Raw genomic sequence first — 11089 nt, 5'->3', positions numbered from 1 at the left:
CGTAAGTATATTTTAATGATTATTTGATTGTGCGCGTTTGGGGTTATATTGCCCCGAACAACTTTTGAAAGTAACGACAAAGACAGTAATACAAAAGTAGATGCCTTAAATTACAGATTTTGCAAAAAAAAAAACTGTACATTTCTTTCAATCAAGGTGTTTTTGAGAAAATCTGATTTTTTTTGTGATTTTATCCGAATATTCTGAGATGGATTTCTGTGATGCTAATTCCTTTAATTTCATGATAAATTGGATCTTTTTTTACATTTCAGTTGAGGAAAATCAGTTTACATTGAAAAAATTATCATATATTATATTGACCAAAATAAATATTATTTTGGAAATCCATTAAAAATTTAAAAATTCTTTGAAATCTGTGAATATTTCGAAATTCTATGTTCTGTAACACAGATTCTGTGTTAAAAGTTTGCTCAAATTTCAGTGAAATTACAGATTTTGGCAATTTTTCTCTAAACAACTCATTCATTGAATATAGTTTATTATTAATTCCAGTTTTTAATGAATCACGATAAAATTAAATTTATATTAACAAATTATGGAAACATTTAGTATTTTGTCAATTGACAGAATAATTATTTCCCATACCGATTTCAATGAGTTCGTGCTCAAGTGTAACATCAAACACTAGGGAATCGGATAGGTTATCAATAACAGGCCACCAACTGAATCTTAAAGTATTATAAAATGGCTAACCCTGTGTGCTAAGCTACACTTTGTAGAACTGAAGGAATTTGTGGTAAAAATCTTTGAATTAGTGTTTATAAGTATATAGTTTTCAATTGGAATTTCAACATCAAGAACAACCTTTGAAATGAATGCTGTTTCTTGAAGTTCGAATAATAGGTAGTAATGGCAATGAAGATAGATTGTTATTCTGAAATAATGACTTTACTTTTTTTGCTTCATTAGTTCTCGAACTATGACAAAAAAAAAGTAAAACGCCTTCCTCCTCCTTTCCATCGTCCCTCTGAACGAAAGAATAAATTTTTGTGTGCCTGGTTTGGTACGCTGTGGCACCAATTAAAGTAATTTTTGGTTCTATTCGAAATTAATTTTACATCTTTTCTGTCCCTAAAATGACATATACAAAAGGTGCTGCATACATTCAGGGGTAAAAACCACGTGTGAGACACAAGGCATAAGGCAGTTCATTTTGGAAGCTTGTAGTTCCACTCAAGATCACATTTTACTTTAAAAAACCACACGATTAATTGATATTTTGATGGAAAAAATTGTTACAAAACCCGAATAATGCTTTTTTATGAACTTTTCTACCATTTTAATCATTAAGAACCAGTTTATAACGGTCAAGGGTTACATAAATTTACGTTCAAAGTCAGCTTAGATTGGTAAAAAATGCAGCAAAAATACGTATGTTTTTAAATCTTCTAATAACATTATTTCATTTCTGAATTTTTTTTTTTTTATTTATTTATTAAGTCAAACTATGTAGACTACAATACTTAAAACTACTTAAAACTAATGTAAGCTATTGTTTTGTTGTTCTATGAAGTTGTTTTTGAATGCCTTTTTTAATTGTGTTTTGTTCATCGCTACGTCTAGAATTTCACTTTTTAAATCGTATTTGTACATCATTTGATTAATAGGTTGATGTTTTGCATAGTCTTTGTCGTAAAGTTTAATGTAGAACAAATGTTTATTTCTTAATGGACGGGAGGGTGCGTAAAAATTTAGTTTTGAGAGTAATTCAGGACTGTCTATTCTTTGTGTAACAACATCATTTACAAATGCAATTTGGGAAAATTCTCTGCGTTTACTGAGAGGTTCTATATCAATAAGCTTACAACGAGATTCATACGATGGCAGAGGAAAAGTGGTCCAATTTAAGCAAAAATGACGAAGGTTGTATCAGGGTTCAACAAAACGCACTCTTTTAGCCACGCGCGGCACACGCAAACCATTTCTCTCGAGCGAAACACTTTTTCGTTTGCGTTCTGGCCGTTGACGCGCTCTCGCTCGAAACAAAAACACCCTCGCTCAAGAGATTCTCCTCGTTCTCGCTGACGAGATGCACTATCCGAAATCTGCGCGAGCGGTCGAGTCAAACAGGCACGGCTAGCTCTCGCGCGTCCTAATCGAGCGGCGTGTGAGGCCTCTCTTTAGGCTCAAAGAACAGCACGCAGCGGCCCACAATGCAGCGCGCGGCGGCTCTCCGAATGGTCCGAGGCGGCCCTCTTTTTATCACAGGGCGGCGCGCACGGGCTCTAGTAGGGCCTTGTGTTTCGTTCATGTTTCTGTTTGCAGTGCCGATTGAGAAATCTGTGTGTATGATTTTATCAACAGGATAGTTGAAACTAGAGTGTCCATTTCCCGGCCACTTTCTCGTTCCCGGGAATCGGGAAATCTGGTGGCTTGTTTCCCGGGAATTCCCGGGATCCCGGGAAATATTCAAAACCATGTAAAGCATGTATAGCTTATAGAACCTGCCATGCACGCAAGCCCATAATTTGTTCAAAATGTAATCTTCATAATGTTTTTTAACTTATTTTTAATCAAATGAATCAAACAGTTTTCCTCAGTGATCAATCATAATCAGTCAAACGAACTATAAAATAACCTGAACAAGTCAAATGATGAATTCATTCGTGGAATATGAGGTTAACAAAAAATCTTTTTATTTGTTTGATTATTCCAACCTTTTTTCGTTTTTCTGAACAATATTTGCTATTCATCTAAAAAAAACGATGTAGGTCATCAATTTTAAGTTTTGAGATTCTTCTGGCTTTCAAAGCCAGCTACTTTCGAGAAAACACTACATGCTGCGCGATTTTTCAAATGTTTTTCGAAGTGTTGTGGGTTTTCGTTTAATGAAAACGGTGTAGAAATACATATAATCTTTTTAAAAGTATCTATTTGAATTAAAAGAATTCCACCAAATGGCTGCAAAATGTCTACTGCCACAGGAATCGACATATTCTCAATGAGATTTGTATGACTACATTTGCAAACTGCATGGTTCCGGAGGCTTTCAGAGAACAAATTTCATACATATCGGGAATTCCCGGGAATAAAACTATGATTCCCGGGAATCGGCAATTCCCGAATTTTTCCAATTCCCGGGAATTCCCGACCGGGAGATCCCGGGACAGACACTCTAGTTGAAACATATGTAAGCGCGCAATGGGATTTGGCGGAGAGTTATAAGAATTAATGTAGGATGTTAACGTTACCCATTAGTAACAGTTACCAGCACTAGTAACTATGAAAAAAATACCATGCAATAGTAAAATTTCGCAAAAAACGCCTAATGAAAGAGCTTTATACAAGGATTGTTAAAATGAATGTTAAAAATATTCTCGCCACTAATAATAGTTACTAGCACTAGTAACTATGAAAAATTTACCAAGAACTAGTAAAATTTCGCGAAAAATGCCAAATCAAAGAACTTTACACGTAGAATGTCGAAATGAATGTTGGAATATCCTAGCAACTAGTAATAGTTACCAGCACTAGTAACTATGAAAAATTTACCATGCAATAGTAAAATTTCGCAAAAAACGCGAAATTTCACTATTGCATGGTAAATTTTTCATAGTTACTAGTGCTGGTAATTATTATCAGTGGCTAGTATAAATTCAACATTCATTTTAACAATCCTTGTGTAAGGCTCTTTATTTGGCGTTTTTTTGCGAAATTTTACTATTGCATGGTAAATTTTTCATAGTTACTAGTGCTGGTAACTCTTACTAGTGGCTAGAATATTTTCAATATTCATTTTAACAATCTTTGTGTAAGGCTCTTTCATTTGGGGTTTTTTTTTCGAAATTTTACTATTGCATGGTAAATTTTTCATAGTTACTAGTGCTGGTAACTATTACTAGTCTCTAGAATATTTTCAACATTCATTTTAACATTCCTTGGATAAATCTTTTTGATTTTGCGTTTTTTGCGAAATTTTACTATTGCATGATAAATTTTTCATAGTTACTAGTGCTAGCTACTTTTACTAGTATGCAGAGGTGCAAAGAGATCCCTACATGTAGCATGCAGCGCACGACTTTTAGCCGATTCTAACAGACCGACGTCAGCCACGAAAGAATCGTCTTGCAAAGTTGCAGACTGATTCTTTCTCCCTTATGTGCAGAACGTCGAACGTGTCTGCAAGTAAAAGCCAACCGCGCGGTAAAATCCTTTGACTGCACGTTCCGAAAATTACAAACGATTCTCCGAAGTTAGGAACAGTTGCAAACTTGCAAGCCCGAAGATAAAATCCCTTGAGCCGAACAGAAAGAATCATTTCCGAAGATAGCTACAGTCTGCAAGTTGCTTGCATGCAGCGCGATGATGCGATGTACGTTTGCAAACTTGCAAGTTACAGGCAGAACCGTAGACCCGTTCTTGTGCGGTTCGATTTGATCCATCCCAACCCAACCTAAAACCGAACCGAATCCATGGCATGGTGTAAGAAAATGATAGGCCGAGGTGCCGTCGACTATCCATTCAGTTGCCGTTCAGCCAGCGAAGCGGCATGCCGTACGACAAGAGCAAGGATATGTTGAAGTTGTTGTTGTTGGTGCCTTCGTGTTCGTTTCGTTTTCTTCTAAGACGGATTCGAAAGGAAGTGGTGCCCAAATTTTATTTGAATTTTCAATTATCATACCAGGGTGATTGATATAAATCATCAAAGCAAATACAAGCAAATTTGTTTTGATTATAACTTTGTCATTTTACAAGTTATTTATAAACACAAAGTTGTTAATTAAAACTGATCCAAACACTGTTGGAAAATCATCTATATTGTTTTATAACAGAGCTGCCTTAAAATTCTTTAAAGTTTCGTTCCGAAAAATTCAATCGATTCTCCAAAGGCAGGATCACTTGATTAGTAGGATCACAGATTAAATTGTGTGAATTTCAATTTTAGAATTCAGTTTCATTTGCTTAGACATGTATAAGAATCACGTCATCTTTACCAAGTTATCTACAGTTTTTACAGAAAGTTTTTACAGATCGGTACAAAACTCAATAGAAATTCGGTGCTTGCTCGTCGTCATTCCAACCTTGAACTCAAAAACTTCACACACTGTTTGATTCGAATCTTCTGTCAAAGTTTTATAACTTGGTTTTAATTAATTTCGCGTCCTGAACTCGAATTTTTGGTCAGATTTTGTCTATCGCATCCAGTATTACTGATAAGGCTTTTAAAAATCAGTGCTATGATAAATCAATAACTGTCTATATATTATTTTTTACTTCTTTGCTGAAGACTGTAAAGCGTTTTAAGTTAAACTTTGAAAAATATCTATAATTCATTTTGGTATAAAATTTCATCAGAATTTCGTCTCAACAGAAGGAAGAAAAAATTTCTTTTACTTCAAAGCCAAAATTACTTGCAGTCTTCGTAGAAACTTAATATTTAAAAATCTTACTCAACGGTTGCTATTTATCTCAGATATTACGAAACTGCTTATAAAAAGCTGGACGTTTCACGGTTAAACATATCACGCTTTCGCCCATCAATCAGTCAATTGCATAATCTTCAAAATAAGAAGTATGGAAACTGAATAAATTATTGATTTATGTTTCAAAGTCAGCAACTTATGTACTTTTTATCAAAATAAATTGACTAAAGGATTAACATGAATGAACATTTTCATACAAATCGGAATTTTTTATTCAAGTTTTTTAAACTGTTTGCGTATCTTTCGTAACGAACTTTTGAAATCTGCCACTTTTAAGTTTAACTTCGCGAGAACTACTATGAAGAATTTTTGCAAAAGGCTTTGATAAGTATCTCAAATATCAAAATTTAAATAAAACAAGTCCAAAAAAGTAGATTTTCAAACAACTGCTGAATCACATATTTGAAAAACGCTGAATCACATTAAAAAAACGCTTTGATACGAAATATGAATTAATGGCATGAAATCAAATAACATCGCGTTTAAAGGTTGAAGTGACAGTGAGCACTTAGCTTATTTAATAGAACTATGAACGGTAATGTGTATCAACTCCATTTCATTTTACAACGGTGACCAAAAAAGGCACTCAGCTCGATCATTTTATGTTAACCTGATTTTCTTTGATTTTTCTTTTCAAGCTCCTTGAATTTGTGAATGTTGGCAACCCTGCTCTCAATACTGAATCTTTAATATGTGATTCTATTTTATCAAGTGATCCTATCCATGGAGAATGGATTGAATTTTTCGGGCCGCAGCTGTGTTATAAAACAATAAAGATCCAACATTTTTAAGATAAGCTTTTATTAACACTTTTGTATTCATAAATAACTTGTAAGATGACAAAGTTATAATCAAAACAAATTAGTTTTTATTTGCTTTGATGATTTATCTTAAACACCCTAGAATGATCATTGAAAACTCAAATAAAATTTGGGCACCACTTCCTTTCGAATCCGTCTTAGAAGGAAACGAAACGAGCACGAAGGCACCAACAACAACAACAACTCCAACATGTCCTTACTTCTGTAGTACGGCGGCGCGCCGAGTGTTTTGCAGACAGCCATGTACATACGCTACACACGCACGCTTCGATGGCTGAACGGCAACTGAATTGATGGTCGGTGGCTGTGGCTCTTCGGCCTATCACTTTCTTTCTCCATGAACTCGGTTCGGTCGGTCCTAGGTTAGTGGAACGAATCCAACCGCACAAGAACGAGTCCACCGTCCTGTAACTTGTAAGTTGCAACTTGCAAATTTGCAAACATCGCATCATCGCGCTGCATGCAAGCAACTTGCAGACTGTAGCTATCTTCGGAAATGATTCTTTCTGTTCGGCTCAAGGGATTTTATCTTCGGGCTTGCAAGTTTGAAATTTTCGTAACGTGCAGTCATCGCGACTTTTACTTGCAGATACGTTCGACGCTCTGCACGTAAGGGAAATAGAATCAGTCTGCAACTTTGCAAGATGATTTTTTCGGAGCTGACGTCGGGCTGTTAGAATCGGCACTGCATGTTTCATGATGGGATCTCTTTGCACCTCTGCTAGTATGTATTTAAAAACTCCTAACATTGATTGTTATAACCCTCCCCCCAAGGCTATTGCTTGCTTCTATCTGTTTTACCATATCTATTGATTTAATTATTTGCACAGATTATTCCGTTGGCCCTCAATAACGAAAACACGGCAAACACTCCGTGTGCTAAAGAGAGCCGCGCTCGCCGTCCGGTGAGCCGCCGTGTCCTCTCGGTAGATGCTCGGTGTTCCTACACGCACGCGGCTAGAAAAACGCAAACGCAGTTCCCGAACCCCTCTCGCTCTCGAATAGGCGCGAGCGAATTCACTCAGCTCAAAAATTTTCAATCTGCGTTTTGGTCGCAAATTTCTCGAGAGAATTTCGAGCAATCAAATGTGCCCGTGAACCGAGAACGAAAGAGCTGCGTTTTATTTGCTTTTTCTCATTCGACGCACTCCTGCGTTTCGAACCCTGGGTTGTATGAAAAGATTTAAAAAAAGTGTTATTTAAACATTTCAATAAGATTCATGAATAATCAATCGTTGCCTAGATCTTAGGAACAGTAAATGGTTCCTCTCAAGATCAGATTTCGACTAGTTCCGCTCAAGATCATTTATGCTATCGTGTTTCAGAAATAAAAATAAATTGAATGAAATGTTTTATTTTGGTTTTTTGCACCATGGGTTTTGTCACAAAAGTTTTCAAAAATTTCCAGTTTTCGTTGCATCACATCATTTCATTCACCCCAGGCGCGTGGAATGGGTCAAATATGTTTTCATGATGTGTTTTCTGTGAGATGCACAGTGCGCTGACCAGTGGACAAAAGTAAAAAAAAAATACTTTATCAAACCTTAAATTCAACTTTAAAATCGATTGGAAAGAGGTTGGAGTTTTATAAACGAACATGGTTTTGACATAATTTAGCTTCCTATATTCACAGGATTGGTTCAAAGTTGATGCATGAAGAAAGCAGGATTTTTATTTTTCGAGAATAAAAACATTTTTTTTTTTAACTTTTATTTACCGTTGAAAAGATTCGCAGCAAATTAGAATTCTTCGTTCTACAAGTTGAAAATTTAAACTCAACGCATGTTGTGTAGTACTTTTGAGCAAAAATCGTTTTTAGTCCTTACATCTAGCTCTTTATTTACCATTATTTTTGTAAGTTTTATCAACAAAATTTACTAAACTTCAGCTAGTCAGAACAAAACGTAACTACCATTCTATTCGAATATAGAGAATTTTATTCTGAGCACCCACTGTGCATATTGAATAGCGTTTTTTGCGCTTACAGAGATATTAGAAATTTACAAAGGGTTTACAAAGTTATAAGAAGCTCTGTGATTTGAATTGTGAAATATTTTGAGCTAATCAGATAAAGCATACATGGGCCAAATTCCGGTGATTTCCATGTCCTTTGAAAAGGAAAGTGATATATTCAGTTATTTTCTATGTGTTACAATATCAGTAACAAACATATAAGTTCATGAAAGCATATATTTGATAAATACAATCTTTTGTAAGAAAGATCTTCAAAATTTGGGATTTAGAAGACATGGATTTTAAGGGTTAAAAATTTAAAATTGAGAAAAAAACTTAAAAACAATTTTTTTGTAGCGTTCTTTCAATAATTGAACATTGATAGAAATATTTTATCTAATTTTAACTTTTTACGATTTTTGTCCATTGGCTCTATGAGATCTCCGCACTGTGTGACGTGTGGAAAACGAAGTACTTCTACCTTAAATAGACACTTATTACTGCCAGTCTTCGATTTTTGCAATCAATGTCAGCTGTCAGTACACGCTCCCGATTTCAAGCTCACATTAATTTCTTAAGCACAAGCAGTTTTAGTTAAAAACAGCAGTTCAGTCAGAAGGACTGAGATAAAGAGAAATGATTCGTCGATGAGCAAGTTGTCAATGAAAAAAGTTGTGCAGTCAATTATTGAAATTGTGGTAAATTGTGGCAATTTGTGCGGGGAAATGAGTAAACTTTAATTTAAATGAGAGAAACTAGTGCTCAGATAGAGAGAGAGAGAGAGAGAGAGAGAGAGAGAGAGAGAGAGAATGTGCAAATGATTGCAGTTAGTTGCAAATTTTGAAGCAGTTGTGGAATTTTAATCATTATTATTTAAAATTCAAAGAATTCTCTCTCTCTATACAGTTGTTTTTGACATTTCTTACGCACAATTGCTGAGCGTGTACTGATGAGACGGGACGATTAACCTTAAAAACTCTCGGTACAAAAAACGGGCAGCCGATCGACAAACATGGTCGTTTTGAGGTTGATTTTCCCAAAACTTAAAAGTGTTGGGGAAATAACCAGCAGAATATCACGAACAATATCAGCGGCAAATAGGATTATTGCAATCTCCCGGTTCAGTCAGTTCAGGCCAGAGTTGTCAGGTGTCCTGATTTTGTAGGATTTGTCCTGGTTTTCAAAATGCCGTCCTGATTTTTATAAAACGCTTGAGCTGACCTGGTTTTCGAAAAATGGTCTTAAAAATGCCCTGAATTATCCTGATTTCTAGAAAAATATCTTAATTATTATGTTCATCACATGTCATCAATTCGTTCTTCATGGATCAACTATTAGGATAAGATCAACTTTGTCTGATTAAAGTGTAACACAGCTCTCCAGTGCTAATATCTAATTGCATTAGTTGGCGGTCAACTTTTTTATATTTTCTATGCGTAAACAACAGTTATATCAAAACAGGCTTGATCCAATGGTCGATTAGCCTCAATCACGTTGGTTTGTGTGAGAAAGCTTCCGGAGTTGCTTTTTTGTATTTATCGTTTTTGAACTAGCACCGCATGTATATATAGATACGTATCGATCAGGTTGACGCTTTGAAATGGATTTTTTTTATTGATATCCGACTGTCAAGACTTGTTTAATCATTTCGATCCAGTAATGGATTTTTTGGAGCGACTATTGTTCACCGGAAGCAAACTGAACTTGGCGTTGTGCTTCTAGTTTCCAATTAACCAACAGACGTTTATAGGAAGTTTTCAATGATTTATTCCGATAAGATCGAATAACACTGAACTCTTACAGGCGACAGAAGTTGGAAGCAAGGTTGATTGAGTTCTAACCATAAACTGTCCAGATGAATTAATCACTTTAGAGTTTTTGGCCAAACAAAGCAAGAGAAAGTAATCCGTTATTGTTTGACTCAACTACGAAGTGTGCAATTTCTCAGCGGCACTCAACGAGATCTTCGCCTCTAATCGAAAAATAGGTTGTTCAAAAGTAATCAGCGCCAATTGCCAACAGTCAACCACAAATTGGACGAAAAAACTCGGTTGACAACAACCTAGGACGTCAGTACATTTCTCGAAATGCGGAAACGTTTACCGTTTTCTGGACAGTATCGCACTACTGCTGGTGGCAACAAAAAGGCACCCATTTGCCGGTTTAGTAGTTCCACTACCTGACCACCTCACTCCTTGCTCTTCAGTCCACCTTCCTCTTCAACGGTTTTCGCCGTCAAAAAGTTGGGGAAAGGCCAGCAGTCGGACGACGCGACGATTTCGAGCCAACATTCAATGGTCGTCGATGGTGGTTCAAGCGCCCCAAACGAAACTCGAGCGAGGAAGGACGGGTTTGCACTTGTCTGTCACACATGTGTTTAACCTCCGCAACAAATTGTTTTCCGCAAACGCAACCCGATCCAGTTTTCAATCTATTTTTCTAACACCCTACCATGCCTGGTTGGTTGAGCACGGAATGGATTCTAGGGTTGTTGGCGGGAGAGAATTGTGAGCTTTGAGCGAAAAAAAGCACTAGAAATGCGGAAGGGAGTGCTCCATGAGGCCGCCCTTCTGATCGGTGTGTACGCCATTTAGGAGAAATATTGCTAATTATAAATTCAAAAGCTTGTTTGTGTCAAAAATAACTAATTAACCTTCAAGTGCAAATAACAGAATTTTCCTCACCTTCATTGTTTGTGTTCGGTTACGTTCGTTTACATTGAAACATTACATTTTTTATGTCGAATTGATTCTAACCCTTCGTTTCATACAGTTACAAATTTGCAACAATTAATCTGAATCAAAGCAATCGAAAGATTACTTTTAATTCAACCACGGTAAATGAAAAGTTCATATACCAGTATTTCGATAG

The sequence above is a fragment of the Uranotaenia lowii genome, chromosome 1 (assembly GCF_029784155.1).
Source record: "Uranotaenia lowii strain MFRU-FL chromosome 1, ASM2978415v1, whole genome shotgun sequence".
Classification (NCBI taxonomy): Eukaryota; Metazoa; Arthropoda; class Insecta; order Diptera; family Culicidae; genus Uranotaenia; species Uranotaenia lowii.
This window is presented reverse-complemented; position numbering follows the sequence as displayed.